This window comes from Cupressus sempervirens, chromosome 4 (assembly GCF_028749045.1).
Source record: "Cupressus sempervirens isolate cs-2001-9-10 chromosome 4, ASM2874904v1, whole genome shotgun sequence".
NCBI classification, from domain to species: Eukaryota; Viridiplantae; Streptophyta; class Pinopsida; order Cupressales; family Cupressaceae; genus Cupressus; species Cupressus sempervirens.
Genome location: NC_143121.1, coordinates 753,104,476 through 753,129,944, shown reverse-complemented (window position 1 = coordinate 753,129,944; position 25,469 = coordinate 753,104,476). Strand labels below are relative to the sequence as shown.

Here is a 25,469-nt window from a genome sequence, read left to right as displayed (position 1 = left end):
AAAATAGTACTTAATCATGGCATGAATCCTACCAAATGGCAAGCACGTTGAAGAAAGAGGAGTAAACAAAATCAAATAGAGGATCTATGGTGAATTGTTCAAAATGCCGAAGAACCCAGCTGAGCTTGAAAGACAAAGGGTGAAAACTATGTCTTAATGTGTTGCAGCCTTTGACAGATGTAAAATAGTAGGCATAGTAGCAGTCATATTTGGTACTTCTATGAACTATTGTCCAAAATAGAGAGGCCATATTATTGTTGCTTGAACAACCACAGTGTTGTGGTTTGTGATCTTTAGTCATATGGCAACCTTCTTCATATGTTTTTTCTTATCTGAGACAATAACATGAAATTTGCATAATCATATTTAGCCCTAATTAAAATGAATAGGTCTGGTTCAATGTGAGAAATGACAGTCATAAAAATGAGCAACATACAATGTCACGAAACAATACCAAATACATGATGCATGGGACAGGCACGAGAAAATGAGTAGAAGACATAAGCACAAATTCGATAGCATAATCATAGTTTATAGCATTTAAAAAAGTATAACTATAAATTCATTGTGTTTTTGCTTTAGTCAAAACTGATTATAGTCTTGCTTTTAAATACTGTAAGACGGATTAAAAGGTACATAATCGATGAATTTGCAAGTACAAAATGGATAACCTGTTATTAACAATATGTTGCAATTTCTATGAACGATGCAGTGGATAAGTGTTTGAGCATTCTGAGCTGCTGGTCGCAAAAGTGTGCACTATTAATGACTGCTGGTAGCTTTGATTTTCCAAAAACCTGCACTTTTAGCAAGATTGAACAAGTGAATATAATACTGTACATTTTCTAAGTGGAAATCAGAGCTGTATAACAATCTCTACTGTAGTGCTGAGGAAGAAGACCATAAAGTCATATAATGGAAGTGGTAATCATAAGCCTTTGGAGGACACCTTGAAAAAGACAATATTTTAAATAAGGAAACAGTCGATCATGCTAAATATGTAGGCTAAGCAACATATAAGAGCTAGCTATTTCCATAAATTGATCAGATTGGATAATGTGTAGAAAAGTAGACATTACCTGAAAAAGTAGTGCATACTGAAGTAAAATCTTCTTGCCAATGGCTACTTGATTTTATATGCTCTGCAGTTTTCACATTCAAGTCAGTTGAATGTCAGTATTAGCTATAATTGCAAAGAGTAATGTTTTGAAATTCTAGCAATACAGAAAGAGTATTAAGTAGAGTATTATGCTGCTGGCTTCTTTTGCAATAGAGATGATGGAGTTATTCATGACAACTGTGAATGATGTTTGTATTTCAAACTTTTGCATGAGAAAGATAGCTTTTGACATGTCTTTTTTATTAGTTTCATTTGGTATTTTTGTAAGCTCGGTGAAATTTTCTTGCAAAAGTTTAGTATGCAAGTTGAAGTCAAAAGTTCCATCTTCAGTTTCACGTATGCATTGTAAGAAGGGATGGCAGGTGAAAGTTGTAGTTGCTGCACATTTGGTGCAGTGAGCAGTTTTGTCTGTTGAAGTGTTGGATACAAGAACTGTCAGGTGGCACAAGCTGCATATTGGCTGGTATGGTGACAGGAACAAATTTTTTGCTTTCAGTGTTCCAAAAACCTGCCATCCAAGAACTTTTTTGATTAGGGCTGTCAACAATATTTTGAATCTAGGCAAAAGCATTATTTTAGTTTGTTTTTTTTTCAAAATTACCTGGATACTGGAGGAAGCGAGTTTGCAGAAAAAAATTACTGGATTCATATTAAGTTCATCGATGAAAGTGGAGAGGCCTGATCTGATGCTATTTGAACCTCTTAGATAGCTGTGTACTACATTCTTCAAGAGGAGAAGAGGTGTTCTGACTGTTTTTGCTGCAGCAAGGATTTTTTCCAACCTTGCATATGGATTTGTATGTGTTTTAGGAACTATCAACTACAAGAGATAAGTGTGCAAGTCAATATAATTGATGAGTTTTAGCTTTTTGGTGGCATGTAAACTGGTTTTATATTTATGAAAATATCATACCGTGGCAGCATTAGTTGGCAGTTCTCCATCTTTTACATGTAGTTGAAATTGCATTGGTTCTTGATTGTGAGATGCTACAAGGATGCCTATGGTCCTGACAAAATAGGTATTTGCAGAATGGATTAGTTGAATAATGGTTGTATCTGGTGTTAGTCTTTGTTTCCTGCAGACTTCATCAATTTTCTCAATTATTGTTAGAGCTGAAGGCAACAATCAGCATCTCCTCTTCATATTGTTTCTATTTCTGTACTGTGAGGTGCTTTAATCCTACACTTGTGCCAGGTAGCAACCGAGGGAGTGATGTATCAATTAATTTATTGTCAATGCTTGCTGTTATAGTCATTTTCCCATGACTATGGATGAGATCAACATGCTCAATCTGTTTTTTTGATTCATTTGTTGCATTGTTTTTGACAGCAGTTCTGTACACAACTAATATATCACCTTCAAAAGCATTTGCAGAATGTAATGTGCAGATATCAATTATGCTAGATGCTTGAGTGATTTCCAACCTTGACCTATAATGAGACAAATTAATTTAATTTACACGGCATTGGGGAGGTATTAATGAGTAACATAAGGACGTAGATAATAACAAGATTTCCAACAGTAGAGGAAACATAAGCAAGTAAAAGCAATGAGTAAATTTATCTAAAGCATTAGAAATATATCTTAGAAATTTGGACTACTTGCCTTTTATGGCGTTGATCATCATTTGCAGGGGTTGCATTGGCTGGGAAGTTGTCCTGGTTAGGATCGTCCAGTTGTTAACTGGAAAGGAATGCATAAGATGTTATAATTCACTTGTATACAATGTCAAGTGGGAAGTATTTGTAATTGTAATGGAAACATTCTACTTGTCAAGAAGAAGCATCATTTTTTTTCTTAATCCTGCAATCAAACCAAAGTCATCTTAGGAAAATGATGGCTCAACAACAGCAATATTGGCTGCAAGAATAAGTAACAATTACATTGTTAATTCACTCACAATATTTTCTTTTTTCCTAAAAGACAAGACTTTAAAGGAAACAGATGGAACTGCCACTACGTGCATGACACTGGTTTTGAAACTACAGGGTTGAAATTAACCATAGTGATGAATAAAAAACTGCCAACGGCAAAAACTGAGAAGGGAACTGCCACCTCTACAAACTAAAAGTTTCATCTCTAATACAAAAATATTATATTTCATATCTTTAATTGTTTTCACTTTCATCAGATCTTATTATTCTTGTTGCTGAATTCTCTTCATTAAACAAGGGGTAAAAATAGAATCCTGGATTCTGGTAAACTAGAAAGTTATATAGAAACAGGGCAAGCTATTTAAAAGTGTTTGCCACATATTATTTGCTACTTGAGACAGAAGAAGGCAAGTTTCTAAGTGCTCAAACTATTTTTGATTTGGCCAATGGTAGATTGGTGGTTCTTAGTACTTATATCTGTTAAAATTTTCAGATTTATCTGAGTAATATATTCTTACCTTAATCCAGAAATAAGGAATAAATTCAAATAGATGAAAATGGCGAATGCTTGATGATAAACAGAGTAATAAAAGTTTATGTTTTCAGCAGAATGAGCAGGGTGACTGCGATCACAAATTATATATACAGCCACCTAATCAAGGTGACTGCAATCCCAATTTGACTGAGTTAATAAATACACAGTGGCCTAACACTTGATCAATCTCTGCAGAAGAATACCAGATTTGTCCAAGACTGAGAATGTTTGAATGCTGCAAATTATACAGATGACATATGTTTTGATGCCAATGCCTGAGCATTGTGGGTAGTAGAAGACTAACGTATATTTGTTGGTTGATAATTTGCAACGTTGGTGAGCAATATGTGTATGGACATGTCCCCGATGGGAGTGACTCCACCGTGAAGTCATGTCCCATCGTGGCTCCCGGTGCTTAGTTTAACCAATTAAGTTTCCTTAAACATGAACGACCTAGTTGCTAATTCACATAGCCGGTCAAACTAGCATTTTGGTCAATCGGTGTTTATTTGAATTGTTATAACATGAGATGTCTAATATAATACCTTCGTGTGTGTGTGTGAGTATATTATACTCTAATATATTATATATCAAAAAATACCAATATAACTATATTGAAAATATTATGATGATATATTACACAACCATATTTATATTTTCAATAATTTAATCCTAAATAAACTAATAGATTAACACTCCCTCTTAGTTTAGAAAGGATAAACACATATGAGGATAGAACACCATTGGTGATATTGGGACTAACCAACTTTTAAGGATATCTTTGTTCAGAAGATTTCCATCATTTAGATATCACATATGATATCAAGAGTATTGGCCTTCAGAATATTAGTATATGATATTCACAAAAACTCTGAGTAATGGTCTCCAGAATATCAACACTTGATATTCACCATATATTTGATAAGACAATAGTCTGCAACATATCAACATACGATATTCACCATTTTGACATTTGAGTATTGGTCTCCAAAATAACAAAATATATGATATTCACCAAATACTCTTTGAGTAATGGCCTTCAGAATGTTGAGATGCAAGATATTCACCAAGTACCATGAGTAATGGCCTTCAGGATGTTGAGATGCAAGATATCCACCAAGTACCATGAGTAATGGTCTCTTGAACATCAATTTGCATTACATTCACCAAGCAATCAAAAAAATGTTCGTAAGGTACGTGCAAATGCATTCTCATAATGCGTACCATATAAACATCCACCATGCAAAGTATAATCATCATGATTTGCATAGACATCCTAAGATATCCATCATAATAGAAAATTAAGTTATTAAGATCGTCACCTTTCAATAACTTCTGCAAATACAAGTGACATCGTTTGGAAGTCGTCACTCCCTCATAATGTACACAAGGGGTAGACCCATTAACGTCATAGTCACTCACAAAGAGTTTTGAACTCCCCTTGAATATCAATCATTTGAGCTTCTCATTCAAGATTGTCTTTGAAGAAGTTTCGAACTCCCTCTTCCTGCAATAACATTCTCAGAAGGAAAAGATCAAGGCACATAACTCTTATAGCATGTATTGGAAATACAACCAAATAAATGTGATTTTAAAGTTAGATTTATAAAAGATATATTACAATAATTTTGTATTTTGAGACTATCTCAGTAATTGTAACCATGCCAGGTTCACTTTGAATGAATTTCAAATTTTTGCAGTTTGATGAAGATGATAAGAAAAATAGAGAACTCCCTCTTAATCCAAAATTTCAAACATGTTATGGATATTTTGAAGTTCTTTTACAAAGGACACCTCTCTGAATCTATATTTGGATTGCTGACTTTGGCAAAGGATGCTTGATGTTTCAGTCTATCAGGGCATTGAGATGCTAAGTGACCATAGTTGTCACATCTAAAACACTATATTTTAGAGTAATCCATATGTTTCCTTTTCCCTTTGAATTTATGATGCAAGGAGGGTGCAAGTAGAGACCTACAACAACATGTAGAATAAACTCAACTACAACCGTCTACTCCTGCTATGAGTTACACATGGAAGCTATACAAAAGTCAAATGAAACCATAGAGAACGTGAGGTCAAATGCAACATTGTTTTAGGTGTAATTATTTAACTTCGCTTAAAGAATAACCACAACATGCCCGACTGTGAGGCCTTCTAGGTTGCAACCTTAAACAGAACAAGAAGTATACAAAATCAAAGCCTTAGCACACATCTTCTAACTTTCCCTATTTTCTAATCCATTCTGATCTTCTTACTATCTTTGTCTATCTTCTTTATCTCTTCCACATCAAACCAAGCTTCTTTTATAGCCAGCTAAGGACAAGTTGGCTAGTCAAGCATTAATTACAATTTAGGGCCATACTTGGAAGAATAAACAAAAACCCATGCTAACGGTCATATGAAATCTTGTGCACTTGAAGGTAGGTCCACACGTGTGTTAGGAGTCGGCTCCTAATTGCGCAAGACACCATGTAAGCAATAAAAACCACGCCAATCAGATCAACATGTTACATAAGGTGAAAACAATAGGGAAACAAGATCAAAAGATCAGCACAGAACTCGACAAATATCCAAAATAAGATTTCGCACACTTAGGAAAAGTATCTAGGATAGGTCCTTAACATAATGGCAATTGTGTATAACATGAAAACAAAAGAAACAATGGCTACTTCACAAACAATAGACTAGTACAACAAACTAGAAATATTTTTGGTTGATGCAAGATTTCTCCAAGACCGAAGATGCTTCTGTATCAATTTAGGTATCTTCCTTTTATCAACTTGGGTTGTGAGAGCCAAAACATCACATCCAGTAGAAGTATCATCTTGAGACATTAACATGCCCTCTTCTTGTAAGAAGTCAGCTTTTAGTCGAGCAAGTTTAGGAAGCTTGGAATGGGCGCATACTCCTTGTCTAAAAGTTTTCCATGATGGTGGCAATCCCTTTAGAGCAATCATGGCTAATTCTTTCTCATCATAGATATGACCAATCGTAGAAAGTTGGTTCGTTGGTTCTGTTATCCTCATGAAATATGAAGTGACGAATTCTCCTTTGTTCATCTTAACATTGGAGAGAATGTCTTTGAGAGTTAGAATTCTAGTGGTATTGTTTAATTCAAACATTTCTTCAAGTGCTTTAAACATTTCATGTGTCGTGTCTAATTCAGAAATGATAGGAAGTAGATGATCCTTAACACCGTCCACAATCAATTTCATAGCTCTAGTGATATCCTTCTCCCATTTATTCAATTCATCACTTCCCTTTGGTGGTTGATCTCCTTGTTCAATAAATTGCCTTAGGTCACTCTCTTTTAGGGTTAGCTTTATTCGTAATTTCCACCTTGCGTAATTTAGGTCACCATCAAGTCTATCCTCTACCTTCATACCACTTACCATTTTGATAGATAAGGAATTAAAAATATTTGAGTGCACTAAATAAATCTGATCAAAATTGTCTCTTAGATTGGCTCTGATACCATGTTAAAATTTTCAGATTTGTTTGAGAAATATATTCTTACCTTAATCCAGAAATAAGGAATAAATTGAATGCTTGATGCAGTGCAAAGCAGGAGAATCCCCAAGGGAGATGTCCTAGCCCCCAACAAATAACCACATAGCAAAAACACAACACAAGATAACAACAATGCAAGATTTGATACCAAATCACAACTCTTTTTTTTATAAATAATTGTTTACATGCAATATGCCCGACTATAAGGCCTTTCGGGTTATGGCCAAATACACAACAATTACAATAACAATTCTACAAGATCCACAAGATCCAACTCACAACACAATCCTAGCTAGTCCAGATCTGCACTCTGGAAGAAAACCACCAAAGAAATCTCAACTTGTGCTTGCAAGCCCACCAAGCAATCTCCTAGCTTTCTAAGCCTCAGCTACTAGCTCTTCAAAGTTACTTCATCTCCTTCTCCAAGCTGGATTATCATGACTAAAGACTCCACAAGACCCCTTATACCCAACCAAGCCACAAGTCGGCCTAACAATTACAAATTATATAAAACCCTTGCATTAAATGCATATTTAAGCCATAAGTCAATTCACAACAAGCATAAAATACAAAACGTTAACCCTCGCATTAACCCACAGTTAACACGCAATAACTAACAAAACACTTAGGACAAGCCCCAAGTTTACAACACAGGTTAAATGCACATAGAAGAGATAACCAAAACCACAAATATGTCCACACAAACTCTCAGATAGATCCATATCACGATCACATGCTAAATACACCAAAAACTCCAGCCGGAACCAATACATTGTTGAGTGTCAACAAATTCTCAAGCATTGTTGAGTAGCCAACACATGCTGAGCAACCAATACATGCCGAGCACAACAGTGAGTGCCGAGCAACAGTATCTACTGAGTTTTCAGCGATCGAGCCCCTTCAATGACCGAGCACCTCGACCAACACCATGTTTAACAATGACCGAGCACCACTCCTTTGGTGACCGAGTCCACAACTCCAAAGCCAAATACCCCCAACGTGCAGGATTGCAAGAAAGCCCAGGATTCTCCTACATTAGACACCTTAGGTTCGAAAAGATGTTCTAGTAGCTGGAAGGACATCTTCTAGGATTCAACACATAAATCCCAAACTGGTTCTTCACATATATATCCTCTAAGTCTTCAACTTGCACACTATTTCCCTTGTTCTTCTTCTTCACATCCATCATAGGTGTTCCATAGGTCTGCTTTCCATCCTGATCTCCAACCTTCTCAGAATCTGCCAACTCAACTCGACTACCAATACTCAGGCTCCTCCTACCGAGCTCTTCATTATGCAAAGGAATAAGGTAAAACTTCTTGCCACCTTTCTCAACAATAAACACATTCTTGACACAATCATGCACAACCCTGCAATCATACTGCCAAGGTCTACCAAGTAATACATAACTATTCATATCCACAATATCACACAACACTTGATCCTTATACTGCCCAATTTGGAAATCAACAAGGCATTGCTCCCTCACTTCCAAAGCATGCTCACCTTGCAACCAACCAATCCTATAAGGATAAGGATGTCTCACTCTCTTCAAACCAAGTTTCTGAACCATCTCCTCAGCAACAAGGTTATCAATACTACCACCATCCATAATCACCTTCCAGACTTTTCCGCTAGACTTATTACAAGTCCTGAACAAACTAGTCCTCTGACAAGAATCCAATGTTCTCTGACCCACTGGTACTCGCCGAGTCAGTAAATTCTCTCCTTGCTCAGGCTGACTATCCTAGATTTAAACCTCATTCACAACAGCAGTTGTCCTACTAGTTGGACATTCAAAAGATTTATGCCATTCTTTGCCACATTTGAAACAATTACCTCTGAACACATCTCCACCTGTCCTCCTTTTTTGATCAACCGGTTTTGGTTCACCTTCTGCACTTGGTTTAGCTTGTGCCGAGCTATCTTGCTTCTCCTTTCCTCGAGGATTACCTTGATGTTTCCTCTCCAACTTCTCTTCTGCTCTCAAAGAATACTGATAAGCATCCTCCACTGAAAAATATTCAGCATACCAACCTCATCCTGAATATTGAATCTTAAACCATTAATGTACCGAGCTACCTTCTTTGACAATTCTCTATGACCAGACCATATAGTCAACTTGTAGAACTCCTCGGTATAATCTTTCATAGTCATATCCTTCTGTTTCAAATTTTGCAACCTCTTAAAAAACTCAAGTTCATAATCAGCAGGAATGAACTTAGCCTTCAGTTTAGTCATCATCAATCTCCATCTAGAGATCTTCATTTCACCTTCCTCCTCTCTATCTCTTTGCAATTCCTTTCACCAAAGAGCAGCATGTCCCTTCAACTTAGTTTGTGCCAACTTCACTTTGAGTGGATCCTCAATATCCTCAAGCTCAAAGTAGTCTTCCAATTCATCAATCCAATCAATCAGGTCTTCAGGATTCAAAGTACCTGAGAAATTAGAAACCTCCATCTTATGCTTTAGCGTCAACTGAGATCCAGGTTGAACAAACTGACCAACCCTAATTCCAATAGGTCTCTCCATGTGATCAGTTCTATCCTCATCACTCAATCCAACAACTTCAAAGTCTTTGGCAACCTCATAACTACCTTGAGTACCCACATGCCTAGGTACGCCACCTAAAGCACTCACGATTTCAGCAATCATATCACTCTTCATGAATGCAATCTCAGATTTGAATTCTACTCTCATCTTCTTTGAGATCTAGTCTTCCACAACATCACTAAGATCATCAATCAACCTAGGGTCCAATCTTCTTGGAGGCATCTTCCAAGATTTCCGCAAACCCTAAGCAATAGATCCAAAAATCCTGAAGATCATTCGGTTCCACCAAATCAACCTTCTCCAACCCATGATCCTGGTGCAAACTGCCTTAGCTTCGGTAATCTGTCTACACGCTCAAGAACAACCTTCACTTGATACCACCTGACGCAGTGTAAAGCAAGAGAATCCCCAAAGGAGATGTCCTAGCCCCCAACAAATAACCACACAACACAAGATAACAACAATGCAAGATTTGATACCAAATCACAACTCTTTATTTATAAATAACTATTTATATGCAATATGCCCAGCTGTAAGGCCTTCCGGGTTATGGCCAAATACACAGCAGTTACAATAATAGTTCTACAAGATCTACAAGATCCGACTCACAACACTAATCCCAATTAGTCCAGATCTGCACTTTGGAAGAAAACCACCAAGGAAATCTCAACTTGTGCTTGCAAGCCCACCAAGCAATCTCCCAGCTTTCTAAGCCTTAGCTACTAGCTCTTCAAAGTTCGCTCCTGCATTTCATCTCCTTCTCCAAGCTGGATGATCATGACTAAAGACTCCACAAGACCCCTTACTTATACCCAACTAAGCCACAAGTCGACCTAGCAATTACAAATTAAATAAAATCTCTTGCATTAAATGCATATTTAAGCCACAAGTCAGCTCACAACAAACATTAAATACAAAATGTTAACCCTCGCGTTAACATGCGATAAATACACAAAACACTTAGGACAAGCCCCAAGTTTACAAAACAGGTTAAATGCACATATAAGAGATAACCAAGACCACAAATATGTCCACACAAACTCTCAAATCGATCCATATCACGATCACATGCTAAATGCACCAAGAACTCCAGTCAACACCAATACACTACCAAGTGTCAGCAAACTCCCAAGCATTGCTGAGTAACCAACACATGCCAAGCAGCCAACATATGCCGAGCAACCAATACATGTCGAGAACAACGGTGAGTGTTGAGCAACAGTATCTATTGAGCTCTTCAACAACCGAGCACCTTCAATGAATGAGCACCTCGGCCAACACTACATTCAACAACGACCGAGTCCACAATTCCAAAGCCAAATACCCCCAACATACAGGATTGCAAGAAAGCCCAAGATGCTCTTGCATCAATGCTTGATGATAAACAGAGTAATAATAGTTTATGTTTTTAGCAGAATGAGCAGGGTGACTATGATCACAAATTATATATACAACAACCTAATCAAGGTGACTGCAATCCCAATTTGACTGAGTTAATGAATACACAGTGGCCTAACACTTGATCGATCTTTGCAGAAGAATAGCAGATTTGTCCAAGACTAAGAATGTTTGAACGCTGCAAATTATACAGATGACAAATGTTTTGATGTCAATGCCCAAGCATTGCGAATAGGTAGAAGACTAACGTATATTTGTTGGTTGATGTTGTGGGGTTTTCACACTATCGCCCCACTACAAATGGGAACCCCTTTTTTTCTCTTGGTCTTTTCCTTTTGGCTTTAGTTCTTGGTAGTCTTGGGTTCGGTCTTCTAAGGTCCCCTCTTTTGAATGAGAATTAGTAAAATTGGCCAAGTCTAGTAAGTGTTGTCCATGTGGCTCCTAGAATGGAAACTATTTGTTTATCTGAGAATTGAATGTCTTCTCATACCTATTTTTTAGCTTGTCTATTTTTAGTAAGCCTATTTATAGTAAATTTCACTACCTCCTAGATTGACCTTATTTTGAAATTGGAACATCTTACTATTTTTAGTAAATTTTGCTACCTCTCATTGACCTTACTTTTACTTTGGAATAACTTACTATTTTTAGTAAGTGTCTTTTTAGTAAATTTCATTGCCTCTCATATTGACTTTATTTTGACTTTGGGACAACTTACCACTTTTAGTAGGTCTGTTTTGGCCACAAGTGAGCTCTGGTTGATAAAGAGACAAAAGGGTATCTATTTCTATATCCAAAAGAATGAGCGAGCAAGCCAGTCAATAAGAAAATGGTTAAGTCTGGAATCACCCTTGAAATATTCAAAAGTGGAAAGGTGTGAAAACATCAGGAAAATGGTTGTTGCGGAATTCTTCCATCATGGACAAAATCCATGATCACTCAAAAAATCTCGCCTTGGAGAAAATTGGTTGTCACAGAGTTCTTCCATCGTGGACAAAATCCATGATCACTCAAAAAATCCTGCCTTGGAGAAAAATAGTTGTCACAAAACTCTTCCATCATGGACAAAATCCATGATCACTAAAAAATCCTACCTTGGAGGAAAATGGTTGTCGCAAAATTCTTCCATCATGGGCAAAATCTATGATCACTCAAAAAATCCTGCCTTGGAAAAAAATGGTTGTCACGGAATTCTTCCATTATGGACAAAATCCATGATCACTCAAAAAATCCTACCTTGGAGGAGGAAAATGGTTGTTGCAGAATTCTTCCATCATGCACAAAATCCATGACTACTCAAAAAATCCTAACTTGGAGAAAAATGGTTACTGTGGAATTCTTCCATCATGGACAAAATCCATGACCACTCAAAATCTCCTCCAACAAGAAAATTCGGAATCTTGGAAAAAATGGTGTAGTGTTGGAATTTTCTCCTTCATGGAAGAAAAAATGGCTAAGTGTTAGAAAATTTGGACAAAATCCATGACCACTCAAAATCTCCTCCAACAAGAAAATTGGAAATCTTGGAAAAATGGCGAAGTGTTGGAAATTTCTCCTTCATGGAAGAAAAAATGGCGTAGTGTTGGAAAATTTCTCCTTCATGGAAGGAAAAATGACAAAGTGCTGGAAATTTTCTCCTTCATGGAAGAAAAGACAACTAAGTGTTGGAAAAGATCTCCTTCATAGAAGAAACAATGGCTAAGTGTTGGAAATTTTCTACTTCATGGAAGAAAAAATGGCGAAGTGTTGGAAAATGTCTCCTACATAGAAGAAGAATTGTCTAAGAGTTGGAAAATTTCTCCTCCATATCTCAAATCTCATGCTCCTTGAGAGTGCACCCATGGCTGAAGAAATGGTTGATGATAAAAAAAAGACAATTCTTTGAAAACATAACTAAAGGTGTAACAAAGTGAATTCAGAGCATTGCAAGAGAAGGGAGGAGAAAGCTCTAGTTCTAGAAATTCAAGAAAGACGCTCAAGTACCAGATTCTAGTCCCAGCATCAAAGACATCCAAGTACTGAGTGATCCAGTCCCAGGCGTTCAACGTTCAAAGATCAAAGTTCAAACCCAAAAATCCAAGAACACGGTGAAGGAAGTTTATATGAGGAAATTTTGAAGTGACAAAATCATCAACAAGGGATTCGAATCCATTTCAGGGAAATAAAATTTTCAAGAAGGTACAAGGAAGATGTGAATGTTTGAGGAGAGATTTTTAGAAAAGTCAGTCAAAGTTGGATCTTAGTTAAAAAATGATGCAGTTGGAAAGGAATCAAGCTTACGTGGCCTCCATCATAATTTTGTGGCACCCAATTATCTTTGTTGATAAGTTAAGGTGTCCAAGTCAAACTTCTTTGCATTCAAGGAATGGAATCAAGAATAATCTATTCAAGGAAGACTGGGCATTTATCGAGGAATGGATATGCATAGTGGATATTTATTGCACCCCACTCTCTTTTTGTGCAAGCATGCATAGTGGGAATTTATTACCCACTATGGTAGTGGATTTCTTATTGCATTAATGTAGATTCCTTTTCTTTGCCCTAACCCTAATTACAGTTGATGTGGCACGATCTGGGCCATCAGTTGTTATGATCATCTGGGCCACTTATTTTTAATCGAAGATCTATATAAAGGCCTCACTTCTCATTTGTAAAGGGAGTATTTTCTGAGATTGTTGCTATGAGCTACTAAGATAATAGAGTTTCCATTGAAGCTTGGTGAATACTTGATGTGTCTTGGTGCTTGCTTGTTCTCTTAAATCCCCTCATTTAGATTAAGTTTAGTTTTGTTAAAGTGTTGTGATTTCAAAGGAGAAGACAACGGTGTATTGATGAACTCTTTTGGTTCATACTTTTGATGTTTTAGTGATTCTAAATCGTTGTGCAAAGTTAGCTTGAAGCTCTTTCATGCATATGTTTAACTTCTATCATTCATATACATTGTTCATTATGATGGTGTATGTGGTGGTATGAAAATCTTTGGCATAATCCTTGAAGATTGCATCAGTTCACACATAGTTGTAGTATAACTTGGCGAAGCGGAGCTCGGTAAATTGAGGACTTTGTCCACCGGAATACCATCTATTGTCATCACTTCCCTTAGGAGTATAATAGAATCTCTAAACCCTATCCCATTTCATTTCCGCATATTTTGTGAAAAATCCAGAAGAAAAAGTACTTTATTGCAAAACCCTTAGATAGCTCTCACATCTAGTATGGTTTGAAATGAATTTGAGTAAACACACGTAAGGCCCCTTGTGATCATTAGCGAATCACATCAACCACCGAGCTTATTTTACGGGAAAGAATTGACATTGAAGGAACCTTGGAGTCATCGTATGATGTTCTTACAATCTTAGCATACACGAGACTTTATTCAAGAGAGGATAAGATACTTCAGTATTTTGTTCTACTATTTGGTGGGTCATTAAACACACGTCAATAGTTGATAATTTGTAATGTTGGTGAGCAATATATGTATGGACACAGGGAGCCATGTCCCCGATGGGAGCGACTCCACCATGGAGTCATGTCCCATCGTGGCTCTCGGTGCTTAGTGTAACCAATTAAGTTTCCTTAAACATGAATGTCGACCTAGTCACTAATTCACATAGCTGGTCAAACTAGCATTTTGGTCAAGCGGTGTTTATTTGAATTGTTATAATATGAGATGTTTAATATAATACCTTAGTAATATATAGTAATATATTGCTCAACCATATTTATATTTTCAATAATTTTATCCTGAATAAACTAATACATTAGCAATACCAAATTCATAGTAACATGCAGAAAACCAGAATGGTGAAGATAGCTTGGAATTGGCAAAAGGTGATGTTTCAAAAGAGGCATTTGAAAGGGGGAAGAAAAAGACATTAAAAATTGTTGATCTATGATACTAGGACACAAGAAAACAGCCAGCCAAGATTTATATTATTTGTAGGAATTAAACCAATCTTAACCTATTTAGGGCATTAAAATCATTAATTTGTTACAGAATATTGGTAAAGATTATACAGTTCTCAGCTTAAGTTGAAATTATTGTTTGAGGACTAAATCAGGGTAAATCCCAAGAAAGTAGATTACAAAGTTACAGTTGTTTGTAAACATTATGAAAAATAAAATCAAGGACAGCAATGGCAATCAAGATTAGCGATAAATTTCAAAGATTTTTTATTACCAGGTAGAATTAATCCATGAACATACAATTAAGAATGCAAATCCAACCATTACTCTCTGCCTATACAATATAGACAGGGACTAAGAAGAAGTAAATGTAAGAAAGAAACATATTTTGGAATGTGTGCATCCAAACCTATGCTCTATGTGGCAATTTGAAACTTGTAGAATGCCCAAGCCTGCAAGAAGAGAGTTGCAATCAAATAAAAGAAACACAATGTATTAGGAAAATTGCATCAAGCGATTTAAAAAACCCCTGATTATATAAAAGAGAAGACTGTCATCTTTATATAGATCGGACGAAATTGGAGATTGCATGTAAAATGATATTCCTGAATACTGATATTAAGAAACAATGAAGCGCATCTGATGTAATAATGAACAAATCTAGCTAATGGAAATCTTTATCTTTGTATAATAAGAAATAAATAATAGTGGGATCAAAACCTACTCTGAAGAATCAAATATTTCATGTACGCATTTGACAGTGAAACGTTCGGTAGAAAACTGGAGAAACTCTTCTACTACTGGTGCACCATGTAGACACCAAATAAAGGGAAAAGCAGAAAATATGCTAAGATCAATTAGCAATCTCCCAAAATCAAGGTACAATAGTGAAATGGAAAATTGTTTGTCCAATATGTATTTATAAATCTAAACAAGTTCACAGAATAAAGAATTCACTATGATTCCTAAACCTGCCTGATAATTCTGTTAACAACCAAAACAATTTGAACAATAGCATCTTGCAGATGTAAGGGGAAAGCTCTTCTTTTCTCTACCAAGAAATTGATAGCAAACTTCTAGTCTAGGCACAATTTTCCACGCTATGGTTCTAGAATATTTCAAGCATCATAACATTTCGAGGCTAACAAACTATAAATCATAATGACTCGATTCATTAATTTTTTGACTTCAGAAGGGAATGTGACACAACACTATCTGAGAAGAAAGCAACAGCTACACAGTTGGGATCTGAGAGAACACAACATCTTACAAAGTTACAAGATTTGAAGGAACAACTTCATGAAAGGAAAGAGAAACGCATGAATTGGAGGAGCAGGTATTGCACATAAGTGTTTTTGAATGGGTTGTTCCACTACCACTCTGCTTTTATTACCACTTCAATTTATTAACATGAAAATGTAGTAGTAAGGCTTCCATGTCCCCACCAACATGAGAAGTTGCAAAAGTCCTGATTATATCAATTTGCAGCCCTTAAACTTTATTCCAACAGCTTTTTATATAAGAAAGTCATTTAATATATGTTTAAGGAGTTAAATGATCATAAAATTAAATTCAGAAAACAGTTTAAGACAACAATTTCCTAGAATAAAGGATAGTTAACATCTAATTAAGACTTAAGAATTGTAACTCTTTTAAATGGGCAAAGATAATGAAGAGACATGGCTTCTCCCTTATATTAGAAGATATAAAGGGTGAAGAATTCATTAAAATAGGGGATGGAAGAAGAGATCGAAAGCATTCAATCAGATAGGAGATTTAAAGTCCCACATTTAATAGAACTATGACAGCAGATCTGGGTACCGCTCAAGCATTTTCATTAAACACACAAAAAGGTTACATGGGCTTCCAAAGTACATTTAGAGTACACTAGAACTCAGTGTTGCACAATGAAATGGACTGTTATGTCGCTATACTCTGGCAGAGAAGGATATTGTTTAGGGAAAACCCTGCTGCATATAGTAAGTTATAGAAGCAATGGATTGCAAAGGCCCATTTTTCTTTTAGAAGGCCTAACTACAGTCACTCATAAAGGGTAATAATTAAGCTATGGCTAAGCAGTAGCAATTGTGCTACAACTTCCCTGGCTATAACTTATATAAATGTGATTGTTTTACTCTAGTGTCAAGACTTGCTAAGTCTATGATATGTGTGTGCAAGTCCCAAAATTATCTAAGGATTATCTTGTTAGAATTTAAGATGATCAATCCAAGAGGATGTCGAGACAAAAAGAAGTTCCGCAACTCAATAAAAACTACTCTTTTCTTTTACTTTTTTGTCAGGCAGATCAATGTATGAACAGATAATTGAGTTGGGGCAATAAAATCAAATTTTTAATATTACTGGCAAACTAGTAAACGGCTTTCAGATGTATCAGTAAATGTAAACTACATTTTCGTATAAGTGGTGTTTTTGCAGTGTATGAAATAATGTCATGATTTACTGAAATTTCACTGCATAGTTTTAAGACAACGCAATAAGTGACATGAGAGATGGGCAACTCATGAAAAATGGATTGATGAAGACTGATTTGGTCAATTGAAATCTTATAAATCAGAGGCTTGTCAAATGCAAGCAGTACCAGCACAACATCATAAAGCTGTTCCATTCCTTCGTTAAAAAGAAGTTCTGGTGATTAATTGAAAGAAGGAAAAACAAGATGGGCAAAGATGTTTTGTTGCAATAAAAATATGTAAAGTTATAAACCAGGTCCAAACACCCCCATTAACCAGAAATGGAAAAATTTGGGCATGATAAATGGTTGACCTGAGTGAGAGCAACGATCATGCAAGCAAGATCAAGCTTTTGTTTCAAAATAGTTTCATAACCCTGAGATTATGGTTGTCAGCTTCTTTTTCTGTCTGTACTGGAGGTGCAGCTTCCTCAAAAGGCTTCTTTTTATCTTCCTTGGGAGAAGGTGAGCAAAGGGTTTGCACCAAAAAGCGCTGAAATGCCCATTCACAAGAAGGAAAAAGAAATTATTATAATATCATAATGTTTCTTTAATGGTCATCTTAGTTAGTCTTTTTATTAGGTAGTTCTATTTTCCTCTTTAGTTCACGATTGTTTCTTTTAGAAACATCATCTTTGTAAATCTATATAAGAAGCTTTCATCTCCTTTATTTAATACAACTAAAACAACATCGATTCACCATAACATGGTATCAGAGCAGGTTGATGGGATTTAATAAAATTTGGCGAATTCTTTTTTAAGAAAAATTCGAGCCTCTTTTGATTTGGTTTTCTAGAAATGTGCTTTTCGATTTTTAGAAATAAAAATCGTTAGAGGTATTTCATGAAATTTTTGTGGTTCTTCTATGAAGATTTTTTTGGAAATTGCAACCCTGGTTAAGGGTTTTGATCCTGTGATTTCTTGGTTGCAGCAAAAGTCTGTGATTTTTGAGGGTTGCATGTACTTGCATATGCTGGTTTACCATGTAAAGTCTCGTGTTTTGTTGCCCTTAAAAAATTTTGATGGCTTGAATTTTTTTTTATAGGATTTCATAAATTTTTCCCTCAAAAAGTTTCCGACTCAGTAATTCGCAAAATTGTGTGGGATTCCTTTGTGGGTTTAAAAAAATTTCCTCAAAAATTATCTAGTGGGTTTTACCATTTTTTTCTAAAAAATGAAGCTTTGTATTGTTTGGTTTTGAATCTTGATTGATTTTTCACCTCCAAAATCATGCTGGTTTTGATCAACGTTTCACCTCAATAATCGTGTCTAGGTTTTCCGATTTTCTCCTAAAAAATCATGGCTTTTTGTAGTCTATTTTAGGACATTATGATCATTTGCAAAGTTTGGAGGGTTTGCCGATTTTTCCTCAACATCGTGCTAGCTGTTCTCAGTGTTTGCTTCTATCTCTAGGGAAGAGCAACTTCGTTATCCAACATTAGGTTGGATATTTTGTGATGATTTCTAGTCAGATGTTTTGCTGATTCTGGGAGGGTTAGTGGCAAACTTGTCTCAGTGATAGAGTCAGTGGCAGGCTCTTGCCTCTTGTTGCAAAACATTCTAAAGTAGGAGACACCCTTCTCTATTCTTTTATGGACGAATTTCGGCTTCTTGGTCATTAACATTTTGCAGATCCAAGGAGGGTCTCAATAGCAACATGTTCTGAAGAATTTGTAACCAAAAGACATCAGTTAGCCAATGACCATAAAGGGAGGGTATTAGAATATTATAATGCTTCTTTAATGGTCATCTTAGTCTTTAGTTTATTAGGTAGTTTCTATTTTTGTCTTTAGTTCATGATTGTTTCTTTTAGAAACATCATCAATCTATATAAGAAGCTTTCATCTCCTTTGTTTAATACAACTAAAACATCGATTTACCATAACAAAAATTGCAGCGTAATGAACAGGGAAAAAGAGGGAAAAACATAGTTATGGCAATGAAGCAAGATTCTACATGTGCTCTACTTATTAGAAGATTGAGGCAACATGTATCAGATTAGACTTGAGGGATGTAATCTCCTGATTTTCTGTGGGCTTTGTGAGATTAACGGCCTACAATTCACAACTTCCTATACTTGAGGCACCCTCAATTCTGTGGTTCAACAAATTGGCTTACAAATATCTTACAAATGAAACACATAAGAAAATTTAGTGTGAGATATGCCAGATGCTAGATTTAGAAAAAGAAGGTAAACTAAAATAAAATAGAATTAGCATGAAGACCAGTGAAATCAATGGAACAGAGAATATAAGGGCTTTTATCAAACCATAACAGAGCAAAACATAAGGGCTTTTCAAATGGCCACAGAGATGATAAGGGTAATTTTACGGAGAGAAAATCATTACTCTTTAAAAAATCCAGAGCATTGTATAAGAAAAAGCAGAGGAAATTCCTGCTATTTGATAAAGCGAAAGAAACCATTGATATTTTTAAAAAAATAGAGAAAACCGTTGCTACTTTAAAAATGCAGAGGAAACCATTGTTCTTTTAAGAAAAGTCAGAGAACCGTTTAAAAAAAAAGGAAAACCATTGCTCTTAGAATAAGTCGGAGAGTAGTGTTAAAAAAACAAAGGAAACCCAAAAGCAAAGAGAGCGCTGTTTAAAAAACAAAGGAATTACCCGGAGAAGCTTTGAAGGATTCTGGCAACCAAAATTTCTCAGCATACGACTCGCAGAGATGGGAATGCCTCAGCTTTCAGAGAAGATGACAATAACAAATTGTTTCTTTGTTTTTAATAAATAATAAAACATTTCCCAGTCCATGCAGAAGAATGAATGTTGCCAGGTCATTGTAATAAATTCAATCAATGCCAATAAAATTCTGCTCTACGGATATACTTGTTTCATATTATTTTAATATGATAAATCTAATACCAAATTTTATTAATTATGAAATATTTTTAATGGAGAGGTTTAAAACCCCTGCAAAAAAGAATGCAGCCAAAAAGAAAAAAAATAAATAGGAAAGAAACCATTTTAATAAATAAATGAATGTAAACCATGTTACAATTTTTTGTCACAGTTTTCAAAGCACAAACTAATTGAATTGAGAGTGCTGAAAGCATTTGTCTCTGCCTTTTAACTAGCAAATCGAATGGCTGAAATGAATTTTCCTTTAGAGCTATCAGATTTCCACAATCCATCAGTGTTACTATTCAGTTTTCTGGATTTGATTGTGTAAATGAGTTTTCTGAATTTTCCTATCCCATTTGAATGCAGGTAAGCATGATCAACTGCATAATGTGCAAGGATAGAAGAGCCTGAATTTTCTTAAATTGGACTCCTTTGTCAGCATGGCTAATTATAAAGTTCCTAGGTGCTTGGACTAAATGAACAATAACCCTTAACAAATTCTTACTGAATTTTAAGAAGAAAGTATTGCCCATTAAAGTAGTAAACTATTCATAATAATAGATAACAATAATAAGAAATATGGGATCTAATTGCACATATGGGTAATTTTCTACTTGCATCATTATGACACGTTGTTTATTTATTCCTCTAAGTATATCTCAAACCTAGTTTTGTTTCTCGTTAGAAAATATTATGCTGAAAACACAATCTGGGGTGCCTTTCTAGCCTTTGTATTTCCAGATCACAGAGAATGGACTATGGTCAGCATATATATGTTTTACAAAATAAAGTACTGGGCATAAGAATCATTCAGAATCAAAGAATGGCATCCTAAATTGATTTTTTTCCATGAAGTTGAAATCAGAGTTTGGGGAGCTGGAAACACAATTCAGAATGAATGTATAGCCTTTTGATTTCCAACTCACAGAGAATGGGCCACGATCAGAAAATAAACCTTTTGAAGAGAAAAATGCTCAGCATGAAGGATTCTCCAGGAACCTTGTATTCTGTTTGGTCATTTAGTGCTGTTTGACATTCAAAAAACAGGATCACTGTTTTTACTCCTACTGAACTTTTCTTGCATTGACTTTAAATGCATGCTAGTTCTGTTTTTTCATGCAAACTCTTTAATCTCCCATTAAGCTCGGTATCTGCCTGATAATTTCCCCAGTCAAATGATGGTGAAAGTTGGCATATGTCAAGAATCAAATACCAGCTCAACAATCTTGGAAAGGGACCTTTGAAGGTTCCTAATGATATTGATAGTTGGTTCAGGAAAGGTATTTATAGCCCACAAATGATTGCTGGCGTTTCTTCATATATTGATAGAAGACAATCTTAGTTTTGTTTCTTCAAACTTAGTTTTGTTTCTTCAAACATTGATAGCAATTTTTTGCCAAGGGACAGATCTTGCCGCTTTAAAAAAGCTTTACAATCTCTCTAGCTTAGCATGAAATTTCCATATATTTGGACAGGAAAGTATACACCTGGCGCCTGACTACAATCCAACTACAGCCAGGTGATTTTTGAACCTTTTCATCGACCATCATTTTCCGCACATCTTTTAAGTTCTCCCATCTACCAGCCAAGGCATAAATGTTTGAGAGGAGCACATAAGGGGCAGTGTTTCTAGGATTCAAATCAAAAAGTTGTCTAGCTGCCTCTTCACCAAGCTCTATATTCATATGTATTTTGCAGGCTCCGAGCAAAGAAATCCAAATAGCTGCATCGGGTTCAATTGGCATGTTGTTGATAAAGGTTTGGGCTTCATTCAGGCGGCCAACACGCCCAAGAAGGTCGACCATACAACCATAGTGCTCCATAACAGGTGTGATGTTATAATATTGATCCATGAGGTGAAAATATAACCAACCCTCAGCAACAAAGCCTGCATGACAACATGCAGTCAAAACACCAATGAAGGTTACGTGGTTTGGTTTTTTACCAGATTGCCGCATTCTTTCAAAAAGTTGAAGGGCTTTCTTGCCAAATCCATGTACAGCATATCCTGCAATAATTGCATTCCATGAAACCAGATCTCTTTCACGCATCTTATCAAATACTCTGTAAGCATCCTCTATAATCCCACATTTGGCATACATGCCTACAAGGGAATTACCAACAGAGATATTAGATTGAAATCCACTTCTAATTATGACTTCATGAGCTTCCATTCCTTCCTGTAGACCGGCTATGTTAGCACATGCTGAAAGAACAATTATAAAGGTTTCAGCGTTCAACTTCATATCTGTCGTTTGCATTTCTTGGAAAAGCTTCAAGGCCTCCTCACCATAACCATTTTGTACATATCCTGCAATCATTGCATTCCATGAGACTGAGTTAGGCTTGGGGATCTTCTGAAAGAGTTTTAGAGCATCCTCTACGCGCCCGTTCTGCATGTATCCTGAAATCATTGCATTCCAAGAGACTATGTTCCGTTCAGGCATTTTCTGGAAGAGATGAAATGCCTCATCGGTGTACCCATTATGTGCATAACCTGAGATCATTGTTGTCCATGAGACCACATCTTTTTGCAGTATTCTTTCAAAGACGTTACATGCACTATCTATGTTCCCACATTTTGCATACATGTCAACAAGGGCATTCCCCACACATGCATCGGATTGATAGTCATTTCTAATGATTTCTTCATGAATCTCCTTGCCTTTCTCCAAATTTGCCATATCAGCACACAAGGAGAGAATACTTGCAAATGTGAACTGATTGGGTTGAATGCCGTTTTCTTTCATTTGGTGAAACAATATCAACGCCTCCTCACCATATCCATGTCTTGTATATGCGGAAATGATTGCTGTCCATGATATCACATTTCGCATGGGCATTTGATCAAAAACTTCCCCAGCATCCATCAAGCTACCACATTTATCATACATTGTTATAAGAATATTTCCTAATAGTATATCCGGCTTCAATCCTCTCTCTGTCATATGGTTGTGGACTTGTTTGCCATCGGATAGGGTTTGCTTCTTAGTACAATCTTGAAACAAATGAGAGTATAAAGAAAAGCGTAATGGTTGGTCCACGAGATCAACAATGCGCAGGGCCTCTTTTATTTGGCCCTGCTTGCTAAGCATGCTAACAATTTGAAAACTGTTTCTACTTATAACTTCAGAGATCTCCATGTCCGGTTTCAGAGCTCCCAAATCAGCACATACCGGAAGAATAATTCTAAAGGTTTCCGAGTTCGGTTTGACATCTGACTTTTGCATTTGCTGAAAAAGCCTTAGAGCTTCCACACCATTTCCATTCTCTGCATGCACTTCAATCATCAAATTCCACGAGACAATATTTCGTTCAGGCATCGTAAGAAAGAGCTCCAGAGCCTTATCAAGGTCTCCACTATACGCATAGCCTGAAATCATTGCATTCCATGAAACCACATTTCTCTCGGGCATTGCATCAAAGAACTTCTCCGCAATGTCAAGGTTCCCGTTCTGTGCATGCCCTGCAACAATAGTAGTCCAGGTGATCATATCTCTTTGAGGTATTTTGTCAAACACATCGTATGCATCTTTCAAGCTAGAGCATTTTGCGTACATGTCTAGAAGAGCATTGCCTATAACAACATCGGACTGAAACCCACTTCTAATTATGTCTTTGTGGATCTCCTTACCCTTTTTCAAGTTCTGCAAGTCAGCGCATGCAGAGAGAACGCTGGCAAAGGTAAATTGATTGGGTTTTATGTTTGATTGTTGCATTTCGTTAAAAATTGCCAATGCCTCCCGAGCATACCCTCTCCTGGCATAGGCTGCAATCATGATCGTCATTGAAATTACATCTGGTTTATTCATTTGCCTCAACATTCTACAAGCTTCAATCAGTTTACCACATTTAGCATAAATGGTTACAAGTTTATTCATGTCTTTGCATTGGCATGCTGTTTGAATGATGTGGGCATGTATGAGTTTGCTCTCAGACAAGCATTTATTGATCAGACACTCCTGCAGGAGAGATTCATGAATACATGATCGTAATGAGTTGCCTTGACTTAACAAGTTGGGAGCTTCTTTTAGTTCACCTCGCTGACCAAATTTTCTCTCAGGAAACATTTCAGAATTAACCATAGAATTCGGCTTGGCATGGTCGTTCCCTGCAACCACGATGCTACTGGTGGTTGTGTATTTACTTTGGAAATGAAGAAATGGAACGAAAACGCGGACCATCAGCCTCTTCCGAGGCTTGATTGGTTTTTTCATGTATGTTGTTCTTTAAACGGCTGAACGCCAACATGGTCCATAAGTTAATTTGATTTTTCATTTCTTTGGTACGAATTCCAAATTTGCATTTCTATTATCAAAGGCCCTGAAAATCAACAAACGAGAAAAATAAAAAATGAAAGCACAGACCCCGTGGTAAGATTCTGCCCCATTTTCCATATACAGGCAGCATTCTATCCACGAATAGGTGTAATCGTAGACTTGTATCCAGCTTTAGCATTCACTTTGTTCTTCAAAGACACTCTGTTGCAGATCTTAAGCTTTGTAATCATAAAGATCGAAATGAAATTAGATTTTAAATAACAGTTTGATCATAGTATCCCTAACACCAAATCCACTCCTTTTAAGAATGCATAGATTGCCATCTATATTTTCCAAGACAATGTTTGCTTCCTAAAAAGGGCAATTTTTTAAAAGAGCCTTGCATAGTTCACTAATGACAACCTTATTACTATCAACATGTAGGATACGAGAAGGAAACATTGCAATTACCTCTGTATTTTTCTTAGGCTAGCCTTCTAGCATGGAGAAGTACTTCTAACAATTTTCAACACTTCTCTAATAATAAGGTTGTGTCTAGCCTTCATAATCTTTCTCAACTTCAAGTTAGTAATCTCACCCCAAAAAGACATTTGTAACTTCACAACCTTCATAGAAATGGGAGGATCCATCACTTTCCTACCACAAATTTTTTTTGATGAATAGTTACCTTTTCTATTAATAAAATATACTCAGTTTACAATTCACAAAAAAAGGGCCGAGGGATATAAGATCACCCCGCGAAAGAGCTCAAATGGTCGATGCCGGACAAAAAACACAGTCGCAGCCAGAATCAGAAACTATTCAACCAAAAAAACAAATAAGGCAACCTCAGGCTACCAAAGCAGTGCCAGCCGAGGGTGGTGGATCATTTTTATCTTGAAAACCTTAATCATCTTTAGGATTGGGGGGTGGGCTGGGAACAGTCCAACCATCTTCGCTAGCAGTAGCAACAGTGGTAGCCTC

At 36.3% G+C, this 25,469-nt stretch overlaps 1 pseudogene across 6 annotated transcripts; it reads right to left on the bottom strand.

The window, feature by feature from the left end:
• Positions 1-516: 516 nt before the first annotated feature.
• On the bottom strand, positions 517-24,795 carry LOC149563558 (pentatricopeptide repeat-containing protein At2g13600 pseudogene; annotated as a pseudogene). Of its 6 annotated transcripts, none has more exons than XR_016364095.1 (5): positions 21,153-24,795; positions 15,310-15,352; positions 2,727-2,924; positions 1,080-1,142; positions 517-797 (listed from the first exon to the last, which is right to left on the bottom strand). The product of XR_016364095.1 is annotated as a pentatricopeptide repeat-containing protein At2g13600 pseudogene, transcript variant X3 (transcript). The 6 variants fall into 6 exon arrangements; XR_016364096.1 differs by having other exon boundaries at positions 2,727-2,804; XR_016364094.1 differs by having other exon boundaries at positions 21,182-24,795.
• Between the last annotated feature and the right edge of the window lie 674 nt (positions 24,796-25,469).